Raw genomic sequence first — 10,225 nt, 5'->3', positions numbered from 1 at the left:
TTACATCATTACATCCAAATAATAATAATAATAGTAATAATAATAAAACATGTGATTGCTACATGCTAACCATTGCTTCAATAGTAAGTTTAACATTGCCCTTCCGGCAAAGCAGGGTTGGAGATTTATAGTTAAGCCAGATTTATTAGCTATCCGTATTTTAAAGCTAACTATTTCCCGCATACAAGCTTCTGGAATGCTCATTTGGGAACAAACTCATCGTATGGTATTTTGCAGCTAGAAAGGTTTTGGAAGATGGTATGGGTTGGAGAGTGGGTTCGAGTACAAATATCTTGATATGGAGAGATAGTTGGCTTCCTACATGGGCTAGGGAAAAACTCGTAACACGGTAGTTAATAATACAGTTTCTATGGTAGCAGACTAGATCACAACTCAAAAAGTTGGAAAGAGGAAGTCATTACTAGTGTGTTTACTTTGGATGAAGCTAAGGCCATCAAGTGTAATTATTTTATTTTTTTAAAATTAACTAATTATTTTGATATATTTCCTTTGTATTTATTCTACTTTTAATTTAAGTTTTTAATTAATAATTTTTCATTTATATAGATCAAATAATAAATATGTAATTATATGCTGAAAATATATTTTTCAATATATAGCATTATGTTAAATATATTTTATTTTTTTTAAAACATCAACTAATTATTTTGATATATTTTTTATTACACCCCAAAAGTTGGACTAGTAGAATCAGGATAGAAAATCGAGGTTTAGTGAATCGGAAATCATAATTAGGTTAGATAATTAAATAAGATATTAAAATAATTAGAATTAAAATTTTGGGTTAAGAAATTGAAATTAAGTGTTCGAGAATTAATTTGATTAAAACAGATTTTAGAAACGAGATCGGATTTGAAAATAATTTAGAAAATAAGTTTTAATTGAACAAAAGACCTATTTGAAAAAGTGAAGAAACTAGATGTGCTTAAATGAGCAATGACCCAATTTTTAAAAATTGGCAACCTCCATCGTCACTTCCCTCTCATTTTCTCAAATCATTCAAAATTTTTCCAAGCACCAAATTAGAGCTTTTCTCCCGAAATTGATTCATCCTTTTTGGATCTTAAGCTTCCTAAACACAAATTCCTCTTTCAATTCCAAAAAATAATCATGTTTTCATCCTCAAATTCTCTATTGTTCTTCACATGTCCTAGCTCGAATTTGATCTTAAACTCGTCATTTTCGTCGAATTGAGATGAGATTCTAACTTTTTATGGTTAAACTAAGTGATTTGTTATTTCAATTTGAGATTTAAATGATTTAATCAAGATTTAAATGAATCAAGTGATTTTAAGTTGATTTTTGGCTTGAAAATGGTGGATCTTGTATTACTTAGTTTAGCTTCGATTTTAAAGTGATTTCTAACTTATTTTGATCTAATTAAAAGATTTTTAACATTGATTTAACAAATCTTTTGGTAATTTAAACAAATTGAACGTTTCCCCTTCTTAATGTTAAAATAAGCTTGATTTTTTCAGAAAAATTAGATCCATGTAATTAGATAAAATTGATTATTTAGATCTGTAATTAGGTAACATTTAGGATGTATGAAGTTGAACTCTAAGCTTAGAAACAAGATATGAGTGGTTAAATATCTATTTTGATAAAACTATTTAAGTTTTCGGTATAAAAGTTAATAGGTTGTGACCTGTGATTTTGGAGGGATTTAATTGTGTTTGATATTGTTTATAATGCCCTTTTATTATGTTTAATGTGTATGTGAAGTGTCAACTCAATTAGGAGCCTCCACAAGCAAGGACAAAGGTAAGCAAAAGCTTACTTGAGCTTTGTTGTGCAAGTAAGTTGCTAAAGTGAGTGGTCTTGTGTGCTATAATTGATGTGCAAATCAGTGAGTTAAAGGGGGTTTAGATGGTCAAATAATCTAATCTAAGCCTTAAGAGTAAGTGTTCTTACTTGAACTTTGTTATTTTATAAGCAAGCTTACATGTGTTGTGATATGTGCAAGTGTGTGATGTGAATATGTGTGTTGAATATATGATTGTATATGCCTTGTGAATAGTTGATTTTATGCACACACATTTGAAATAAAAAGTGTATTTGGCTCTTTGAGCAAAGCTTTTGCACATGAGGCGTAATACCTCAAACCCAAATCTGTCGTTGGAATAGGGTTGCGGAGCGTTACTAGAGTTTTCAGAACATTTACAGATAATCATGTCAATTATTATTCATTTTCTGAGATTATTCATAACGTCCCTTAAATGGACCCTCGAGGCCCTATATGAGCTTTAGAATCGAATCGGGACTTAATCGGGAACTCTAAAAATTTTTCATAAAATTTTAAAATTTTTCCAAGTTACAGGGTTCACATGCCCGTGTGGTCCAAGGGACACGCCCGTGTAACCCTAGAACACGCTCATGCTGCAGGTCGTGTTCAAAACTAGGCAACTCTCTGACTTGTGCCACACGGCCATCCACATGCCCGTGTGTTAGGCCGTGTGGTCGTGTAGCACACACGATTGAGACACACATCAAAATTTTGATTAGTTCTTCACTGTAAGTCGTATCAGGTTAAATCTCAACTTCTGTTGGAGAAATAACATGTGAAAGATCCTATCGATACCGTCGTAACATAGACATATGAAAAAAATTATGAATACGATCAAGTTCTAGTGGTAAGGCTAACCGATATGCAACAGGTCCAATTCTTTTTGTAATCTCATATGGCCTAATGAACCGTGGACTTAGTTTTCCTTTACGACCAAACCAGAGAACTTTCTTCCAAGGTGATACTTTCATGAATACTTTGTCACCAACTTGAAATTATATTTCTTTTCGTTTAAGATCAGCATAGGACTTTTGACGATTAGAGACTGTTTTCAAACTGTCCTGAATTACTTTCATTTTTTCTTTGGTTTCACGAACTAAATCAACTCTGTGTAACTTTTTCTCACTAAGTTCTATCCAATATAATGGATTTTTACGTTTGCAACCATACAGAGCTTCGTACGGTTCCATTTTGATATTGGACTGATAACTGTTATTATAAGCAAATTCAACCAAAGACAAATACTTTTCCCAATTACCATCAAATTCAAGTACACAACATCGAAGCATATCTTCCAAGATCTGTATTACACATTCAGGTTGATCATTTGTCTAGGGATGAAACACAGTGCTAAAGTGTAACTAAGTACCCAGAGGTTCTTACAATTTGCTCCAGGATCGAGATGTAAACTGAGGGTCTCTATCTGAAACAATGGAGACAGGTACTCCATGCAATCTGACAATCTCAGAGACATATAATTCAGCCAATCTGTCCAAAGAATAATCCATACGTACTGGAATAAAGTGTGTAGACTTTGTCAACCAATCAATAATTACCCAAATAGTATCTTTCTTCTTTGGAGATGGGGGTAATTCCGATACAAAGTCCATAGCAATTCTTTTCCATTTTCATCCGGGTATCGTAACTGGCTGTAACAATCTCGAAGGCAACTGATGTTTAGCTTTTACTTGCTGACATATCAAACATTTAGATACAAACTCAAAAACATCCTGTTTCATTCCCGGCCACCAGTACATCTTTTTCAGATCATTATACATTTTATTACTACCAGGATCAATAGACATATTACCATTATGAGTTTTATTCAAAATCTTCTATACTAGTTCTGAACTTTTCAGTACACATACTCTGTCTTTGAATAACAAACAACCATCAGTCCTGATTTAAAATTCTGAGTCAGGAGTGGATTCACTTTGTATCTGTAACATCCCAAAATAGGGCCTAGTCGGAACAGTGGTTTTGGGACCAAAAATCTGACTTTGAAATATTTATTTTATGATTATTATGAATTTTAGAATATGAAAATATGCATGTGTTAAAGTTTCATGAAGAAATTCTAAGAGTAAGGTATCCAATTGGAAAATAAGGACCAAATTGAGTAAATCACAAAACTTAGATTCTAGAAGCAATTTGTATGAAATTGCTTCAGATTATTAATTAGAAGTCCTTAAGGAGCAATTTTCCCAATTTGTAAGTTTTTGGACAAAATGGGCATATATGGATAAAATTTTAAAGAAAAGGGCTTAAGGGTATTTTGGTTATTTGGCTAATTAATGAAATAAAATGGGAAAATGAAGACAAAAATCAGCCATTCTTCTCCCTCATCCAGCCGAATTTCTCAAGCCCTTCATAGCTAGGGTTTTCAACATTTTCAAGCACAATAGCAAGTGCTCCCAAGCCCCGTTTTTAATGTTCTTCGTATGTTTGAAATCCCGATAGCTTAATCTCTCCATCTCTACCCATATTTTGAGTTAGGGTTCATGTTTGCAAAGTGACCCATGTGTGACATGTTTATTCTTTGATTTTTTCTGAAGGAATATGAAAGTTGGATGTGTGTTAAACATTTTTTTCTAGGTGATTTTCATGAAAAATCCCTAAAAGGACCTTTTTGCAAAGGGTGTAAAATATGTGGTAGAAATGTGAAATAATGGAAAAATATGGGCTGCTATAAGAGGGAAAAATATTCGGCTAGGCTTGGGTAACCAAGAAAATTCACGCATTTCATTATACGAGCCTAAGGACCAAATCGTAAATAATATGAAAGGTTAGGGGCAAAACGGTCATTTTTTCTAGGGTAAAATTTAGAATCGAAAAGTATAATTTGAGGTATTTATAATTCATTTTTATTGTTATAGACCCTGAGAAATAAAGTTTGGAGGTCGATCGAGGGAAATGAAAGGTTTCGGAATAACCGAAACATGGAACCGACACGAATACCATGTAAATTCGAATAACTTTAAGTAAACTATTAATATGTCTAATTACATGTGTTATGAATGCATGATATTTGGTAATAAAGATGGCATAAAAATCCATGAAATATGTTAATAATAATGATATGATAATAAATGTCCCGGTTGAAGTAAAAAGGGAAATTCGATGGATAAACCATGGCTTACATGACCCGAGATCCTGCATGTGTTGCAAAAAAGGGATTTAGCCTGGACAGGTAATCTGATTAGGGTCTGAATTTAGCCTGGACTGGTAATTCAAATCCGAGCCCATTAAGGGTGTTTGTCGTTATAAGGGATTTAGCCTGGACTGGTAATCACGACATCACCCTATGAGTTTACATTGCGGGGAATTTAGCCTGGACTGGTAATCCTGCCATCAGATGTGAGGTTTGCGGGAGTGCATACTTGAGATGATCGCTCTTATGACCTGGCGGTAAATGGATAATCCATCGAGACTTCTGAGAAACTCAACAGGATTGACATGAGATGTATTGTTATGAGACTAACTTGTTAATTGAGTGCATATGATAGGGAAAAATAATTCATGCTTGTTGGTTTCTTTGCCTAATATGGATGTATGCTAACTAATCGATAAGTTTACTTTCCAGTTATTCGGAATTACTAAGCATGTAAATGCTTACCCCTCTCTTTTCCCTGTCTTACAGAGCTCGAAGACTCATAGAGGTTGGAAGACGGTTGGAGAATCAACACACTATCATCTTGTCTAGCTTTGGTATACATATATACTTTTATTTTGTTCAATGGCATGTATAGGGCTTTTGTTATTTTGTTATATGTGTCATTTGATTAGCCAACATGAAGGCTTATAAAAGTATACGTGTTCGCTTGTATATGGCCATGGAAATTGGCTCATTTTGATGTAGGTTATGACCTAAAAATTTGTGCATGTTTATGTCCAAATGTTCTTGTGATAATTAAATATGGCATATCACAATTAAGTATATGTAATGTGACCAAATCACAAGGGATGACTAGGTTATAATTGGCCAATCTTAATTGTGTTATAAGACATAGAAATCCTTAATATAAAAGGGAATAACCTAGCATGTATAAAACCAATGAGATGAGGTTTACATGCAATGAGATATATCAAGGTCATTTGGGATGTATAATTAGGCCTTGTTAAGTATTATGATAATCTATAAGAGTATGGGGATGATAGAGGGTGACCAAAGGCTTGGAAAATAGCCTAACAAGGTCCACACGTGTAACACTCCTCACCCGTATCCGACGCCGAGACAGGGTTCGAGGTGTTACCTGACTTAAACTCAATCAATCACACAAAAATTGGACCGTAAAATTTCAATCAATTTAAAACTTTTCATTTCACATACATTTTGTCCCTTAAACGGCTCACGAGGCTCAAAACATGCGTTAGAGGCGGTTCAAGACTAAACCGAGAACTTAAGAAAAACTTAAAAAATTTCATGCTTTAAGGCTCCACACGCCCGTGTGGATATAAACCGTGTAGTCACACACGCCCGTGCCCTTAGCCCGTGTGTAATACTGACTTTAAAACACGACCATGACACACGCTCATGGGGGTAGACTGTGTCACACACGGTCTAGGCACATGCCTATGTGTCTACCCGTGTGGACAATTGCTAGGCTATTTTCCAAGCCATTTGTCACCCATACAACCTATGCACACATACTTATCCAATAACATACAACATGACATAAATGAGCTCTTAAACATCTACAAACATGTTATGCTCATGTCAATTTCTTAAGCAATAAATATCATAGAATTTACTCACATCATTACCACATACTTGTCATAACTATCATTACGTCACAAACCTCATTTCCATCACTAAGCATGCATAATCATATCCACAAACCATTCATGAGGCATTATTAACTATTTACCAATCACTTAATCTTGCATCAGTTACTAAGTCATCAATGAATCTCAATTCAAACTCTAGGCATACATGCTATAAGCCACATCACAAGAGATAATAACATACATGCATAAGAATAATCATATAGGCCCATAACGTCGTTAGCCGACATAGGCCAATTTACATGACTACATATTACCTTAATAACAAGCCAATGCCTTTGGCTAAATCATAATATCACATACTCAACATTAAAATCCTATGCATGCCATAGACTCAAAACACTAGGATTTACTTGCGCCGATAGCGTTAACTTGACAATGTGATAATATCTCTGACGGCCTCTAACCCAAGCTAACCTGACAACCCTAGGGAACATGGGAAAGAAAGGGGAGGGGTAAGCTTTACGCTTAGTAAGTTCATACAATAAGCAACTCATTAACATGTTTTATCAATGTTTACAACATATTCTCAAGTTCATGACAAACTGTCTTCCTGAGTAATAGTCACTAAATTATTTATATCTAGAGATACAAAACTCAAAATTAAGTTCTGTTAATTTTTCTTGAAACTAGACTCATGTACCTTTCTACCATAAAATTTCCAAAATTTTCAGTTTAGCATATTAGTATATTTTATTCCTCAAAGTTACCCCTAATTCACTATCTGACAGTTTAGACCCTTTTGCACTAAAGTTCAATTATCTCATAGCACAGGACTCTAATATTGTTCTCGTTTATTTATATTGAAACTAGACTCATTAAGGATTCTAATCATATAAATCATAACTCATAACCATTTTTTTACAATTTATAATGATTTTATCAAATCAGAATAGGGGATCTCAAAGTCATTCTGACTTTGTTCCACGTAACTTCAAATATATCATTATAGGAAATTATTTTGCTTACACGGTTTCTTTTATAAGAAATTAGACTAAATAAGATTTATTTCCATATTTTATTCAGCTTCTAACTCATTTTACACTATTTTTAGTGTATTTTAAAATTTACACTACTGCAGTAACTCAAATCTGTCAAGGCTAAGTTACTCATTCATGATCATTGTTCACAAAATTAATACATCATTTCATCCATCATGGTAAGAACACATATTTATGCATCATAGATCATTCACATACCAAGGCATTCTCATAGGCTTAGTGTAAATACCTGCACAACTCGTAACATAACTCAAGTGCATACTCACCAATGACTTACCTCATTGGGACCATCATTAACTCTTTCCTCGGATTACCCGTTGAACACTCGGAATACTAATTGGATACTCGGAAAAACCTTTGCACATAAGTGACTCAATTGTAGCTAAAGCTACCTCATATCTCATGACATTTAAATGCTCACTCTCGAGCTAGTCATATAGACTCATAATTCCTAGTGACATGTCACTCGTATCCTATTCTATTCCTAAGGTTCAAACAAGATTTTTCCTCGCCTATTAAGGCTTTGTCTTATCATATTTCGGTTAATCACATCACTTAATATTTGTAAAATTCATGTAATGATAAATTTTAAATACATGTATAGCATGGTATTGTTTACATATGAACTTACCTCGATATGACAAAGGTGAAAAAGACGTAATCATCCCTTAATCGATTTCTTTTCGTTCTAGGTCCAAATCTCGATTTTCATCATCTATAACATCACATTAAACTAATTAAAACAATGTACTAATCAAATTAGTCCATTGACACACTTGGGCAATTTTTACAATTTTGCCCCTATATTTTGCCAAAATTACCAAAATACCCCTAGGCTGGAAAAATGATTTTTATTCAATTTATTTACTCTTTAAGACTAGATGAACCATTTTCATAACTATAGCAACTCACAATATCAACTATTTCATACACTTACACTTATTATACTACTTTGCGAAATATCCCCTTTTTAGGAGTTTTCATGCAATCTTCCTTTACAAAAAGTGTTTATAACACTATCAAGACTCATTTTCTTCCATAAAAACTCAGAAAACAACACATATGCTTTCATGGAAAAACCCTAGACTCTTAATCATTTTGCAAAATAGTCCCCTCTTATGAAAGCTCTTGCTTTAGGGGTTCCAAAAATGTATAAATCTTCAAGAAAAAGCATTAAAATCACTTACTATAAAGGGAGTTTCTTTGCTGAAAGTTTCTAGATTCTAAACCCTCTATTTGCTGCCATTTTTGGTGGAGAGAAGATGAAGAAAAGATGATATCTTTCTTTTCTTTTTTTTTTATTCTATTTTTAGTCAAATTAGTCACCTAAAAGCCACAAATTTTGGCTTTTTTGACCAATTTGTCTCCCTTGGCTGGCCATCACACTTTAAATGGCATAATTTCACTTTAAAAACCCCCAATTTAAGATAAAAAGAAATTTAACGCCTTTAGGCATCAAAATACAACTTTTACCTTTTACGCGATTTAGTCCTTTTTTGAAATTGGACTAGAAATCGCTAAAATTAACTTACCAAAATTTACATGTACTTATAAAATTATATTATAACACATAAAATAACATCAAAATAATTTTATCCGGCTTCAGAATAGTGGTTCCAAAACCACTGTTCCGACTAGGCCCAAAATCGGGTTGTTACAACACAAGTAGACAGATGGGCGTGTGTCTAGGCTGTGTGTGACATGCGGACCATCCCATGGGTGTGTGATATGGCTTTGTGTCCCCTGCACCTAAAAATTTTAAGTCAGAATGCATGGTAGTAAACACATGAGTAGAGACACGGCCGTGTGTCTCAACCATGTGGAGGCACGACCTAGCACAAGGGCATGTGTCTTGGCTGTGTGCCCCTAAATGCATGCTGACGTCATAAACAGAAGGTCCAAGTTCTTGGACACGGGCGATCACACGGGCGTGTCTAGACCGTGTGAGGGACATGGCGTGTGCTCGGCCGTGTGAAAAGCCCTTTAGGTTTGAAATAGGAAATAAATTCAATTAATTCTACACGGGTAGGGGACACGGGCGTGTCCCAAAGCACACGGACGTGTGTATTGTCTCCACACGGTTGTGTGAGACATTAACCTAAAAATTTTCTTAAAATTTCCTTAGGTCCTCGGTTTAGTCCCGGACCATTTTCAATGTATGTTTTGGGCCTCGTAGGCCCATAATAAGGACACTAAGATGTTGTTTGATTGTGTTCAAATTGGAATGAAAATTTATAACCCGTATTTCCCAAAAATATCTGAGTATGTGTCTAGTAATGCCTCATGCCTGGTCCCAGTCTCGAGAATAGGTAAGGGGTGTTACAGTATCCGTTTTACTTGCAACTTACTATCATTTTTTTGAGCTTAAGATATCTTCTGCAAAAATGTTGGTCTAGCTTTTAACTTAGCTATAATTGAACCATCATCAAATAATGACAATCGAGTATTCATAGCTCACAAGGAAAACAAAGATTTTCTACTCAGAGCATCAGCAACCACATTGGCTTTTCCCGGATGATAATTAATAGCTAGATCATAATTTTTCAATAACTCAAGCCATCTGTATTGTCTCAAATTCTAATCTTTCTGTGACATCAAGTGCTTCAAACTTTTATGATCAGTGAATATGTTA

Source organism: Gossypium hirsutum, chromosome A06, assembly GCF_007990345.1.
Source record: "Gossypium hirsutum isolate 1008001.06 chromosome A06, Gossypium_hirsutum_v2.1, whole genome shotgun sequence".
Taxonomy (NCBI): Eukaryota; Viridiplantae; Streptophyta; class Magnoliopsida; order Malvales; family Malvaceae; genus Gossypium; species Gossypium hirsutum.
Note: the sequence above shows the minus strand (reverse complement) of the source record.